This window comes from Triturus cristatus, chromosome 12, assembly GCF_964204655.1.
Source record: "Triturus cristatus chromosome 12, aTriCri1.1, whole genome shotgun sequence".
Lineage (NCBI taxonomy): Eukaryota > Metazoa > Chordata > Amphibia > Caudata > Salamandridae > Triturus > Triturus cristatus.
The window spans coordinates 109,515,779-109,531,642 of NC_140595.1; the positions used below are offsets into that span (position 1 = coordinate 109,515,779).

Genomic DNA, 15,864 nt, shown 5'->3' on the forward strand with positions numbered 1-15,864 from the left:
AGGGGCGCATCTACCACCATTGATTTTATTATCTGCTCAAATACTTCTGGATTTAGGGCCGCTACTTATAAGAATTGCCAATTACCACTGAGTGATCATTACCCACAAGTACTCGAAATTGATAGCCCATTTTTAGCATGCCAACATGATAGTTTACAGATACAGGCAGCCCCAGATGTGTTGATGGGGAGACAAAATGGGTATTCTCTCAAGTGGAGTAAGGTGGTCCCGAATGAATTCTTAGCTAAACTAGTTAATATCTGCTCAGATAGCTTTAGAGTTTGTTTAGATGAAAATTCAAAGAACGAAAACATAATTGAACATTTTAATATCATAGCAGCTACAATTAAAGAGAGTTTGAGGGTGGTTTTTAGAAATAGGACAAAAAATGCCAGAAGATGGTTTGATAAGGCGTGTACCAGAGCCTTGACTGAGCTCAAACATGCTATCCATTTGGAACCACGAAACCCCATCCAAATAAGAGATTTAAGGAATCGCTACAATCATGCATTAAAAGAAAGAAAGAAAAACAAAGAGGATGGCCTGGGAACAATTATGCGATGCCTCACAGGCTAAAGATGCAACAGCATTTTGGGGGGTGGTAAATGCGCCGCTCCTTTTTGATAACACTAAGGCACGTATAGAAATTGCAATTAATGAGGAGGACTGGGTCACACATTTTTCAAACCTCTATATGTGTCTAGAACCGTCTTCACAAGAGGTCTTTGCCCCTTTATGTGAGAATGAGCTGGAGGCACAAAAAATACCAGTCCCATTACTGGAGGTTCCACGGGAGAAATGGGGGATATCTGAAAAACTAGTGGTAACACTGCCCGAGGTTCTATTGAGTTTAAAAGATACAAAGAGTGGAAAGGCATCGGGCCCAGATGGGATCCCAGCTGATCTGTATAAAGCTAACAGTGAGATCTGGGGTCCCATTCTGGTACAGCTTTTTAACGCAGCACTGGCGAAGGGCCTGAGTCGGTCATGGTTTACATCAATCATTGTCCCCATTTTTAAAAAGGGAGACAGACAAAACTGTGCCTGCTATAGGCCAATATCCCTACTTGATTCGTCCATAAAAATCCTGGGCAGAGTAATTTTAGCCAAATTACAAAACTGGGCGGAGGATAACGGGATAATAAGCGACCTCCAGTTTGGTTTTCAAAGAGGCATAGGAACTATAGAACAATGTTTAAACTTAATTTTTCTGCAACAGAAGTATACATCGATAAAGAAGGAGCGACTATATCTTGTCTTTGTCGATCTTACTTCGGCTTTTGATTGCGTGTCCCACAATAAATTATGGAAAGTGATGCAAAGGATGGGCGTGGATGATTCAATCCTCTCCTTTTTGAGGGAGCTGTATTCTGGGGCTACAGCAACCGTTCGTTATGGAAAAGGGGGGGAATGTAGTAAATCCTTTGGGATAGGGCGCGGAGTACGCCAAGGATGTGTCCTGGCGCCCTTCCTGTTTTTGATTTATATAAATGGGCTGGAAGATCATCTTCTGCAGGAGTGCGGGGACATGCCAGTTGCTGGCAATAGGCGTATTCCCGCACTACTGTATGCGGATGATGCCGTTTTAATGGCACGAACACCAAATGCCCTACAAAATCTAATAACATCCTTTAACAAATTCATGTAGTTTGGATCTAAAAATTAACTGTAGCAAAACTTTTACCATGAACTGTGGAATACGAACTAAGAAAAGGATGAAAACCATCTCAATAAATAATGCTAGTCTAGAAAACACTCCTGCATTTTCTTATCTAGGCATCTTATTTCATGAGACTGGCACGTGGACAAATGCGATTAGGGCAAGAACTCTTTTGTTCTCAAAGACTATAATGGCCCTAAAGAGTTTTATACAGAAAATGGGAAAGAAGCCTTTTAGAGAAATTTTAACTATTTATAATGCAACGTGTATATCAGTGGCCATCTATGGAGCAGGACTCTGGGGGTATGCTAACATAGATGCTATCCAAATAAATGAAAGTTTATGCGGTACTTGCTGTCTGTGCCCGATAGTACTGCAACCCTAAATTGCCATGAGGAGTTAGGGCAGCCATATATCTCAGATATAATAAAAACTCAGCCTATTTTATTATGGCACAGGGTCTGGACTGTTAATGAATGTGTTGTAAATCGAGCCATAATCCAGGATATGTTACAACTGGAAAATGTAAATGTTTTCAAATGGTTAAACTATGTGAAGACTTTTTTGACAGAGATAGATTGTGAACAATATTTTGAGGATCCACTGTCAATGGTACACATCTCTAGAAAATTATTGAAAAAAATCCTGCATGGAACATCTCAGGGAAAAAAGACTGAGGAAAGAAAGAAAAAGACTGTTCCCACCAGCTGATATTAAGTGGTGTAAATTTACAACCATATTTGTGTCTCTCTATGGCAACCCACGATAGATTTCGTCTTACACGTTTTAGATTTAATATCGTTTTTAGATTATTAACTTTCCCACAAATGAATTCTTGGTCAAAAGAACTCTGCCTATGTCCATGTGATGAATTATCCTTGCAATCTGATATCCATGTGTTATTTTTCTGCAGATTTTATACCTTGCCTCGCAAAAAATTTATTGTCCCAATTCTTAAAGAGTTGAAATTAAATAGATGCCGCCCAGCGTTTTTAGAATTGCAAAGAATGGACACTGTATTTATTGTTGCCTCGCTGGCAGAATTTTTTAAAAATGTTTTTAAACTACGTAAATCAATGGACTGTTAACTGGTTGAATTGTCCATATGGAAATCGTTTGCACTTCTCCCCTGTAACAATAACTATATATTGTATTATTTTTAACTGTATTTGTATTTTTGTTGCTTTTATGGTTATTTTCTTTTAACCGAATAAAGTATTTTGAATTGAATTGATAAAAATTTGTCCCGAAGGAAACTCTCTTCCTAGGTTTGTATCTAGAACAGAGCCCAGGTAATGGATCACCTGTGTAGGCTGGCGAACTGACTTCTCCATATTCACGTGCAGGCTTAGCCTGCGGAGTAGAGCTAGACACACTTGGAAGTCGTTTTTTACCTGATGAGGAGACTGCCCTTTCAAGAGCCAGTCGTCCAAGTATGGATATACGAACAGTCCTCTTGAGTAGAGCTGCCGCCACCACCGCCATGCACTTGGTAAAGACTCGTGGGGCAGATTTTAGTCCGAAGGGCAACACCCTGAACTGGTAGTGACTGCTGCCGACCACCAATCGCAGGAATTTGCGATGACGGGGAGTTACAGGAATGTGGAAATGGGCATCCTGGAGATCCACAGAGCACATCCAGTCTCCTGCTTGCAGATGTGGACATATTTGATAAAACGCCAGCATGCAAAATTTCTCTTTCAAGATAAGCTTGTTCAGTGACCGCAGGTCCGGGATAGGTCTGAATTTGTGCTCCTGATCTCTTTTTGGCACAAGGAAGTACCTGGAGTACACTCCCTTTCCTCGCTGAGAGTGGGGAACCTTCTCTATGGCCTTTTTTGGCAGAAGCGCCACCACTTCTTGTCGTAGTAATTTTAGCTGGTGAGGATGAGATCTTTTTGGAGGAATGTCCTTTGGAGACACACAGAAACATAGTGCATATCCATTGCGCAGTATACTGAGCACCCAACGATCTTTCATTATGTTGCACCGCTCTTTCAGATGGCGTGAAACACTTTCTACCACTGGAGTGGGCAACGGCGTCAGAGGAAGCTCTGGTTCATTGCTTTCCTGTTCGAGTGGTGGAGGGGGATTGTTGGTTACCTCCTCTACCTCTAGTAGACATCCGACCCTGAAATTGCGATCTTCCTTGGTTCTTGCTTTGGGACCACTGAGGGGTTTGAACCCTCTGTTGGTATCTCTTGCGCTGGCTGGGTCTGTATCTTCGTCGGAAGTCCTTTTCTAACCCCACCGCCTTCGTGTCTAACTCTGCTTTCGTTCGAGCCATCTCTTCATCAGGGTGGGAACCAAATAATGAAGACCCAGAAAAAGGAAGGTTAAGGATCCTCTGCTGAGCATCCGGTTTAAGAGCTGTAAGCCTCAACCAGGCAGACCTCCTTGCGCAAATTCCATACGCATACGAATGCGCCGATGGAGTGGCACCATCCGCTGCAGTGCTAATCATTTGATTAGTTAACAAGGAGCCCTCTGTAATGATTTCTTCAAAGTCCTTCTGATCCTCCTTTGGTAACTTCTCTTTGAAAAGATCCAAAGAGTCCCATAAGGATCTGACGGATCGACCTAATAAGGCTGCTGCACTGGAGACTAAGTGAAGAAGCTGCAGAGCCACAATCTTTTCGTCCCCAAGAATCCTGGGACTTACTCTCCTTATCTGGAGGGGCCAACACATGAGTAGAGCCTGCGTGAGTCTTACGTGCCGCTGCGACGATCACTGAATCCGCAGGTGGATCAGTTTTCAATAACACCGGGTCAACATCAGCAGGCTTGTATTTCTTTTGAATCCTGGCCAGTGTAGCTTTAATCGTTGAGGGTGTTAGAAAAATGTCCATTACCGGTTCCAGAAGCCCAGGAACCAGAGGTAGCAAAAGGCACGAAGCAGATCTTTGGTGCAGCGTCTCGAAGATCACTGTCGTCGCGACCTGAGGGGTGGACATTGCAATATTCAGTTTCTGTGCCCCTCTCTGCAGCACATCATGATAGGTTTTAATGTCTATCGGAGACACACTCGACTGAGGGCTGTCCGATAGAGTAGGCGAATAATCCCTCTTGGAGGAGTGGGAGGAGGAAGATTACCATGAAGGAGTCCTCCTGTGGTGATGAGACGAAGACAGCCTGCATTCCTTCGATCTTCCTGCACGATGCTGACGTACCGGCGAAGGCGTTCTATCCACCTCCTGTACCAATCTCTGTAGAGGGGATCTGTGGACAGGGCTCGTGTATTCCTCCTTCCTTCTCGATGCACCCGGAGTCTTACTCCAGTGATGGACTGGCAAAAGCCCTCTTGGAGATAGGTGTATAGACTGAGCGGTCTTCTGATGTGACAGGGATCTCTGCCGCGATCTTCTCGCATGATGTTCTGGAGACGCAGATGGAGAATGCGTCTATGGACGTCTCGAGAAGTGAAGATGAGTGTCTCGATGCTGATTCAGTCACTAAGACCACTGAACCTTCTTCAGATCTATGCGATGAGGGTCTCGACGTCGAGCGTATAGCCCGCTGCGACGGAGCTCTCGACGTCGATCGAAATCTTCTAGCCGTCGAAGCTCGACCAGGTTCTGGGAGCGGTCTCGGCGTTGACTCCACTTCCTTCAGCGTCGAATGCGTCTCAGGCGAATGGCGCCTCGACGACGGCAAAATTCTTCGACATCAACCGATGTGGGATCGACAGCGCCGAAGAACTTCCTCTCCTCTACGGCGATTGTCGGTGGACTGACGCCGGCGGAGGGCTTCTAGTCCTAGACGCCGAACGTCGCCGGGATGACGGCGGAGGACTTTGGTTTGATGCCGATCGCCGCCTGGTCTGTGACGGCAGCGAATTCTCTCCCCTCGATGTCGAACGTAGTCTGTGTGACGGCGACGGAGGGTTATCAGCTCCAGACGTTGAACCGACGTCGACGGAGGTCTGCTGGTTCTCGACGCCGGGTTGACGACGGCGGAGGGCTTTGGCTTTTCAAAGCCAATCGTCACCGTGAAGCGGGCGGTGGACTGGAACTCCAACGCGATCATTGCCGTGTTGACGGCGGAGGCTGTCGAATTCGACGTCGAAGGTAGTGACGCACCTTCATGCCTGCGTTCGACGGCGAGCCCGCCGTCGACGGTCTTGTCTTAGATGTATGTCCCTCCGGTGGCTGTTCCCAGCGCCGAGCCCGACGCTGATGGTCTAGAAGAGGACCTGGGCCTCTTGGAGCCTTTTCTTACCGGAGACATGCCCCTGGAAGCCTTTTCCGCCAGCCCATAAAGACGAATTTGTTCTTGGTCTTTCAAAGTTCTTTTTGAGAGAGACTGGCAATGCGGACAAGTCTTGGGGACATGATCTTTAGGCAGGCAAAGAATACAGACAGTGAGTCTGACCTGGCCTTTTTTCCACAGGAAGGGCAGGGATCAAAAAGGGATGGTATTTAGAGTGGGAAAAAATGCCAAAATCAGTCAGAAAAAGCAAACACCTTATTTGACTGGATGAAAGACGAAGTAAGATAAAAATCTTCTGAAAAAGGTAGATTATTTCTGAATAAAACCAGAAAAGAGTGGAGCTGTGTAACCAGGGTCCTGACTGAAGGAGCCGGAAATAACTGCCTTAACGGTCACCCCTGAGGCATGATGGGAAGCTAGGGGTCATAGCTGCCTTAAAGGCACGGTGCCAGTTTTTCTATGTTGCTATGAGTTAGCTTTCGAGCCTTTCTAGGCTGTGATTTTCTACAATGCAGCCTGTGAGCTGCCAATGCTTTCAGTCCTATCTGAGGTTTTGGGCTAAATGTTAATCATTTAAACAGTTTTCAAACATACTTTGCTGTTTCTTCCCTGTTTTTTTTGCGATATATGGTTTATATTACATATATTATTTATAATATACAGGGGAGTCCTTACAGCATTATTCAGCTCTGGTTATGTAAGGCTGCATATATATATATATACATACACACACATATATATATATATATATACACACACATATATACACATACATACACACATATACACACATACATACACACATACACACATACATACATATACACACACACATACACACATATATACACACCTATATATACATACATATATACACCTGTATACATACATACATATATACACACATACACATACATATATACACATATACACATACATACACATACATATACACACCTATACACATACATATACACACACATACACACACATACACATACATACACACATACATATACACATACATATATACACACACACACACACATACACATATATACACATACATACACATATATACATATACACATACATACACATATATACATATACACATACATACACATATATACACATACATACATGTTTATCACATATATGATTGTGTTTCCAGGGGCATGGGCGGGAATATTCTAGTGCTTATGACTATTGATGAGGATCCCCTGGAAGAGAAGCACTATATAAATCCAAACTTTTTCCTCTTCTATCCTTCTGCTATCCTTCCGAATCCAAATAACTGACTAACATCCACCACTTAAAACTTACTTGCAAGTTTACACTATACTAATTCAACACTAATCCTCTATGGGTCCCGGAGTAGCATGCTACTCGCCGAAAAGCGCTTTGACGCCTCGTCAGGGGTAAGCACTAAACAAATGAAATTACAATACAATCTTCTGCCGGAAAGAGCAAAGGCACTTGCAGTACTGACATGGGCACACTATAACACCACTTATAACACTGTAGGGAGAATGGTTGTCAATAGTCCAGTTACTGTAGGAAACTGCCTCTTTATATAGTATACCAAAAAGGAGGTATGTAAAGAGTCCAGGTATCCATTATGAGCGGGTAGGGGCTTGCTCTAGCAATCCCAAGGAGCTCATTCTAGGGTACTGTGGTCAAGCAGCCTAAAGCTTATCAGAGAATTGTGTCAGGCATTTGTTGACATATGTTAGTAACACCATGTGGACCCAATTGGGAAATCCATATGTCGGATTTAAATGCCCTCACACACCCTTGCAGGTGTCATGCTTCATCATTTGGGCTGCTCCTCGTCGGGCCGGCGGTGCAATGCCCGACGGGCTCCCTCGAAGGGGCACTTTAACGGAGATCTTCTATCCGACTGCCGTAAAGATGAAGTGCGGGTATGGGGCCTGGTAGTTGTAGATATGTAGTAGTGTGATTAAAAGGAGGTAAGGAGTGTCCGGATGAACGCAAAGTTTTATTCTGGTGGCCTCCTACCTGCGATTAAAAACGTGTGTACATAGCATTAGCATTAGTCAATGTCCTTTTATCATATTACACGCCATTAGGTTTTTTCGGCATATATTCTAGATTTTCGCCTCTATTTTAGCATTATTCCTACTCGCCTTTGACCTTCCCAACATGGCGACCATGTTTATCCCCTATTCCACACCGCTACTGGCGGGTCAGGTGACCGGGATCAGCGCATAAGTCCTACCTCCCTCTCCACCACGCCACCTCCCGGACTCGGTGGAGAGAGTAGGTGAACACGCTCGTCGAGGGAAGCAGCTATGTGAGTACACCTTTCCGTCATTTAACGGAATCCCCCGTTCCTCGCTTAGCCTTCGCTTAAACCCCCCCCCCCCCCTTTTTTTACTCTCCCTCTCCGTTTTTATAGTTCTGGATATTTAGACCAGTCAAGACATGCGCCCTAATTACTTTGCCTCTGCGGGCTGCCGTACGCCACATTGTTAGAGCACCCCCATACTTGCCTCTTTCATCTGTCACTGCTATTCAAGGACCGCTAGCATCCTGTAATTTTGAGTCCCCACTACATTGACAACTTACCACTTGTTTAATAGTTTATTTTCACGGATGTCAATGACTGTGTTCACGATCGTCAGTACATTGTATTCCTGTCCTTAACACATTCGCCCTACTTTGTGGGGTGAGTGGGCCACCAGCTACTCCACGGGATTTACTTAACACTCCCTTTTCCACATAGTACAGCTTGATACAGTGGTTAGAGCGGGAATTTATACGCCAAATACTTAGGATAACTATCTTGTTTCCAGTTGCTCCAATACACGACTGGTTTCTTCAGTACACCATTGCTCACAAACAGAGTACTGCTGACAACTGCTCCTTTCTTACGACACTGGATTGTCCCGTGCTTTGTCCTTTTATGTCGAGTCCTTCTGCTCCAATATTGTTTATGCAGTTTCTGTTTTAATCCAGTCCATGAACATTGAGGAATACGATCCCTAGGACAGTCCACCGAGTACTGTTGATGACAGGGAAATAACCAACTAGGGTGAGTCTTTGATGTATGAACGTTTGCTGCTTTCATTAGTTGATTCACTTTGGTGAGTAATCACTCTAGCTCACCAAGGGATTCACCACCTTGTCTTTTTATTTTAACGTGATGGATATTATGACCCTGCACCACCAGATACTTAAGAGTGTCAATAACAACTAGGTCTTCACATGTATCACCATATACCAGTAGAACCTGTTTGTATTGTTTACTATACTTGTTTTCCTTTTCAGGTAGTTCCTGACACCAACAGGTATTGAGTCTATAATTGTAGACCCCTTGTACAATCATAACCTAAATAGGTCCACATATTGTAGATATATATATTTGTTTTAGAAAGGTCCTGAAGAATCGCGAGTAGAGATACTCACAGCGAGAAACATGTTGACCGAACCTTGATATCTACATGCCACTTTAATTAAGGACATTGTACCCGTATGAGTGCTATGTACACACGTTTTTAATCGCAGGTAGGAGGCCACCAGAATAAAACTTTGCGTTCATCCGGACACTCCTTACCTCCTTTTAATCACACTACTACATATCTACAACTACCAGGCCCCATACCCGCACTTCATCTTTACGGCAGTCGGATAGAAGATCTCCGTTAAAGTGCCCCTTCGAGGGAGCCCGTCGGGCATTGCACCGCCGGCCCGACGAGGAGCAGCCCAAATGATGAAGCATGACACCTGCAAGGGTGTGTGAGGGCATTTAAATCCGACATATGGATTTCCCAATTGGGTCCACATGGTGTTACTAACATATGTCAGCCTCTTTGTTGACATCATCCATCTCTTTTTTGAGGAACTATAGGAACAACTGTTGTTTTTTCCGTATCTGGGGCCCCTGTTCCTACTGGACCTCCCACTCACCTCTGAGTGGACAACGGCCTCGTTAGTCCCCCTATTCGTATTCAAGGCATTTGTCGCACACAGTCAATAAATGATGCATACACTCAAAGGAGATCCACAATAATTTAGAAAAAATAACAGGTATTGTATACAATTTGAAACCAAGAACTTCATAAACAGCCAAGTGCTTTTTCATAATAGACTTTTTACAGTTTTAGCAATGTTAACCAAAAGTGTGTTTCTAGCGTAATGCTTCCCTATGGAAGAAAGAACATTCAATGCATACATATACTTGCAATACTTTTCCGAGTGACCCTTTTAGGTCATGAGGTGGTAAAGGTAAAAGGATCAAAGTTCCACCAGCAAATCGGTCTGATCTGCTCTGGTGAGTTTGGGTGCAGAGATGCTGTTGGGTTGGCAGCCTTGCCAGCTACGCTGCAGAAAGGAGTGGGGCCACTTGGAAGTAGGTTGCAAAGGGGGCCTTTGGGACAAGTCCGGGAGCTCCCAACAGGGGGCTCGGGTCATGATGGTCCTGGGAGTACAGGAGAGCAGTTGGTTTCCTTAAGCCTGGGCCAGACAACTCTGGTGCAGAGAGAGGGTTTGTAATTGGCTGGCTCACCTGCATCAAGGTGCTCAATACTGTCATTCAGGACAAACAAGGGGACAAAAACAGAACAGTTGAGCCACTCTGAGTAATGGCCTCTGAGGTGCGGATGTCCCTCGTCTGCCAGTTGGTGAGGTAGTTTGAGTCTGGACCGGTCTTTAAACAAGCTTTGGTCACGGCAAGAGTCCGGTACCTCGGGTATTGGTGCTAGAGGGTTCATGATGGTCCTGGTATCTTCAGGCTTGGCAGGAAGATGGATCTGACCTCCTTGAGTGCATTGATCTCCTGGCGGCTACTGCTCAGTAGGCCCAGTGGACAACAGCTTCTTTAAACCGGACGTTGCTGTCAGTGCCTGCCGAAGAGTAGCTCCTCTACTCCAAAGGAGGAGCTTTCTACTTGAGGAAGTGCTGGCAACACTGAGTCTTGTGGAGGATGTAGAGCTGCAGGACTGGTCTTTGCAAATGTCTAGTTTCAATGCGGCAGGCAGAGTTTGGCACCAAATGTCCACAACAGTCTTTAGTTCTTGCAGGGAATGGCTCTCTAGTGTTGTCATCTTTGTAGTCAGTGGAATCTGAAGTCCTTAGATTCTGGGAGCCCACAAAATTTAGGGGCATCAGTGGAGAGTAGCAGCAGATTGGCTACCTATCCTGGGGGTCACTACACCTATATGACCACTTCCTGTAGGATGAGGGCATAACTATCGCAGTTTCCTAAATTCTGCCATCACCACAATGGTGGAATTTTCCTAGAGTGCGGGACATCAGGCAGCTCACCTTAGGGGTGTGTTCCACGCCCACTTCGCATACTTATTTCCTGATTCTCCTGGTGCCAAATGGGCCTCAGGGCAGGGGGTGGCATCTCCCAGGTCTGGGGGATGCCAGGGTCGCATATCAAAGGTGACAAAGGGTTTTGAAGCCTCCATCCTTGGGAAGCTGATTGCTAGCCATTCTGTTTGGAAGAGGTGTAAACACCTCCTGCCAGAGCAGGCATTGTTCCTGACCACTCCGAGAAAAGCGCACACCTCCTAGGGGGTCAGAAGCCCGCCTGTGGTGGCAGGCTGGACTGTACCAGCCAGCACGCTAGTAGACTAGCAGGTTTTCAGGGGTGCTATAAAGAACCCTCTGGGTGCATGTATTGAATATGCTACTTACCAGTATGCATCTGTTCTTGGCATGTAGGGCTGCTGACATTCATATCTGTGCATAGATCGCCGCCTAGTGTTGGGTCCGGATGTTTGCACGTTGTTGTCCTGGAAGAGTCTTCGAAGTATCCTTGGATAGGTGACTCCTCCCCTGGACTACAGTGCGCATGGGCATCCTCTCCATCCTCAGATTGTTTTTCGCCATTGTGGCAGTGATGGAGTAGATACAGTAAGTGATGACCATGCTATACAGTAATTCTGAGAGCTGCAGCTGCTACAGTCGCCGGGGAGGAGGGTGGGCGATATGAATGTCAGCAGCCCTACATGCCAAGAACAGATGCATACTGGTAAGTAGCATATTCAGTTCGAGGCATGTGGGCTGCTGAATTCATATCTGTGCATAGAATACATAGCAGTACCTCCTATTAACGGCCGCTACCAGTGCCAGCTGCAGCAGTCTGAAAAAGAGTTTTGAGAACAGCCTGTCCTACAGCTGCCTGCTGTTTTGAGTGTACATCTACACAGTAGTGTTTGGTAAATGTATGTATAGTGGACCATGGGGCTACTCTACATATTTCCTGTAAAGGAATGTTTCCCAGGAAAGCCATGGACTCCCCTAACTTTCGTGTTGAGTGGGCTCGTGGGGGAATCGTTAATCGTTAATGTGCGTTTAGCTTTTTGATAGCAAATTTGAATACATTTAACGATCCATCTGGCTATACCTGCTTTGGAAATGGCGATGCCCTTGTGTTGTGGAGAAAAGGCAACGAAAAGTTGTTTTGTTTCCCTAAAGTCCTTAGTTCTGTCTATATAGTACATGAGGGCCCTCTTTACATCTAGGGTATGGAGCATTCTCTCTGCGACATTTTGTGGATTTTGAAAGAAAACAGGCAGTTCAATAGTTTGATTTTATTACTTTAGGCATGAATTTGGGGTTGGTACGTAGTACAACCCTGTTTGCGTGAACCTGTATGAATGGCTCTTGAATGGTAAGTGCCTGGAGTTCACTAACTCTTCTTAATGAAGTGATCGCTACTAGGAAAGCTACTTTCCAGGTGAGGAATTGAATCTCACATGAGTGGAGAGGTTCGAAGGGTGGACCCATCAGTCTGGTGAGGACCAAGTTGAGGTTCCACACCGGCGCTGGTGGGTGTCTTGGTGGGATTACTCTTTTAAGTCCCTCTAAGAAGGCTTTAATGGCAGGCACTCTGAATAAAGAGAGGTGCTGCCTGTTTTGGAGAAAGGCTGCTATTGCGGTTAAATGGATACGTATTGAGGTGTATGCCAGATTGCATTGGTATAGGTGTAAGAGGTAACAGATTATGTTTTGAATGGATGCGTCTAGCCGAGCGGGTTAATGTCATTGTTGTTGCAGTAAATGACAAACCTCTTCCATTTAGCCGCATAGCAAGCTTTGGTAGTGGGTCTTCTGGCCTCCTTGATGATCTCCATACAGTCAGGTGGCAGGTTTAGGTAGCCAAACTCTAAGACTTCAGGAGCCAGATTGCCAGGTTCAGCTGTTGCGGATCTGGGTGCTGAATTTCGCCATGGTTCTGCGTTAAAAGTGCGGGTTTGATCCGCAGACTTTGATGTGGCACCACGGAAAGTTCTAGAAAGGTGGTGTACCAGGGTTGGCGCGCCCATGTGGGAGCAACTAGGATGAGTGTCCGTGAGTGCTGTCGCAGTTTGCGTGCCACCAGCGGTATTAACGACGCTGGGGGAAAAGCGTACGCAAATTTGCCGGACCAGTTCATTCATATCGCATTGCCCTGCGACTGTGGGAACCTGGCGGCAAAGCTTTGGCATTTTGCGTTGGTTTGTGGCGAATAGGTAGATCTCTGGATGACCCCACTGTTGGAAGTACGGTTGGAGAACGGACAGATGTAGTTCCCACTCGTGCATCTGGTGGCTGTGTCTGCTGAGCAGATCCGCCATCTGGTTGTCCTTGCCGGGGAGGTGTTCCGCCATGAGGAATATGTCCCTCTGAATGGCCCACTTCCACATGCTCTGAGCCAGATGAGACAACTGTGGAGAGTGTGTTCCTCCCTGCTTCTGTATGTAGTACATGGCAGTCATGTTGTCCGTCCGGATCAACACGACTGTTGCACAAGTGTACTTTGAATGCCTTCATGGCTAGGAAGATTGCCATCAGTTCCAGAAGGTTGATGTGCATCTTCTTTTGTTGTGTCGTCCATAGTCCCTGCACTGTGTAATGGAGTACATGAGCTCCCCATCCCTGGAGAGAGGCGTCCGCTGTCAGTATTATTTGTGGAACAGGCTCGTGGAACGGTCGGCCCTTGCAAAGGTTTTGTGGATTCCACCAATGCAGAGAGTTGTATGCCCGACCGCTCACCAACACTAGGTCTTTTAATTGTCCGTGAGCCTGATTCCATTGACGTGCCAAGCACTCCTGAAGCGGGCGCATATGTAGTCTCGCGTGCGGGACTATGAAAATGCAGGAGGCCATCATGCCTATCAACTGCATGAACACTCGCGCAGGAAGGGAGTGTTGAGGTTTGAACTTTGAGATCAGCAGTTGCATGCTGTTGATCCTCACCAAATTTGGCTGAGCTGTGGCTGCCAGAGTGTTAATGGTCGCGCCCAGGTACTGTCGTACGTGTGCGGGTTGGAGATGGGATTTTGGGTAATTTAGTGAGAATCCCAGACTGTGAAGTTGAATGGTGAGGGACATGTGGCTGGCGCATTGCTGGGCTGACTTTGCTTGAACAAGCCAGTCGTCCAGGTAAGGGTAGACGTGAATGTGTTGTCTCCGTAGATGTGCAGCCACTGTAGCTAGGCACTTGGTGAAAACCCTGGGTGCTGTTGTCACACCGAAGGGGAGGACTTTGAATTGATAGTGCTGTCCCTGGATAGTGAACCCAAGATATTTCCTGTGTGACGGGTGTATGGGTATGTGGAAGTACGCATCTTTGAGGTCTAGCGTGGCTAGGAAGTCTCCCTGGCTGAGCAGCGGGAGAACCTGCTGTAGGGTGAGCATATGGAAATGCTCTGAGAGAATGTAGTGGTTGAGGGGTCTCAGGTCTAGTATAGGTCTGAGTGACCCGTCCTTTTTTGGGATTAAGAAGTACAGAGAGTACACTCCTGTCCCCTGCTGGTTGACGGGCACGACCTCTATTGCACCTTTTTGCAGCATACTTAGCACTTCCTGCTGCAATAATGCTAAGTGCTCTACGGACATAGGACGGTGCTTTGGGGGTATGTTGGGAGGAGTGGAGGTTAATTCGAGACAGTAACTGTGTTGGATAATGTCCCTGACCCACCAGTCTGTGGTGATGGTTTTCCACGTGGACAGGAACCGCTGGAGTCTCCCCCCGACAGGTGTTATGTGGTCGGGGGGAAGGGAGAGGGCGTCACTGTTTGTTTTTGGGGGAGGACCTGGTGTTGCCGTAACCATGTCCCCTGCCCTTGGTGCTGGAGCCACGATATCCACCTCTGTTGGTTTTATCGCAAGTACTCTGTGTACCCCCTTTAGCGTATTGCTGCTGTGACCCCTGGCCTCTAGCTGCTCCTCTATTCCCAGGGCGACGAAAGGAGCCACTACGAAATTGCTGCGTCTGCAGAGCCCCCATTGACTTCGCAGTGTCAGTGTCTTTCTTTATTTTTTCTAAGGTAGTGTCAACTTCGGGGCCAAATAAGTAGTCGGGGTTGACTGGCTGATTCAGGATGTTGTTTTGAATCTCTGGTTTGAATCCTGAGATTCTCAACCAAGCGTGTCGTCGTAACAGGACGCTGGTGTTAATTGCCCTTGCTGCTGTGTCGGCAGCATCCAGTGCGCACTTAATGGATGCGTTGGTAAGGAGTTGTCCCTCTCTGATGAGGAGCTCCGCTGCCTCTTTGTATTCATCTGGCAGATGCTGGAGTAACGATTCTAGCGTGTCGTAGTGTGAACGATCATAGCGGGCCAGGAGGGCCTGCGTATTGGCAATGCGCCAGATGTTTGCTGCTTGAGCTGCAATTCTTTTGCCTGAGGTCTCCAGCACCTTAGACTCCTTGTCTGGGGGAGGAGCATCACCTGTTTGCGAATGGGCTCGTTTGCGAGCGTTAGCAACTACCATGGAGTCCAGAGGTAACGGACCTCTAATTTACATAGGATCTCCGGGCGCAGGCTTGTACTTTTTTTTCAATCCTGGGGTTGAGCACCCGTGCCCTGGTTATTTCTTTGAAAATGTCCTTTGCAGGTTTGAGAACTCCTTTCAACATGGGTAGAGTTTTGACAGTCCTCTCGGAGGAGGCGAAAGTGTCCACTAAGAAGTCTTCCTCAATAGTGTCAGAGTGGAGTTGTACTCCATGATTGGCGGCAGCACGTTCAATGAGGGC

General features: G+C 46.4%; 1 protein-coding gene across 39 annotated transcripts in view; it reads right to left on the bottom strand.

The window, feature by feature from the left end:
- Window positions 1-15,864, bottom strand: part of UBAP2L (ubiquitin associated protein 2 like) — a 658,575-nt gene that overhangs the window by 266,654 nt on the left and 376,057 nt on the right. The gene's annotated exons all lie outside the window — the stretch shown is intronic.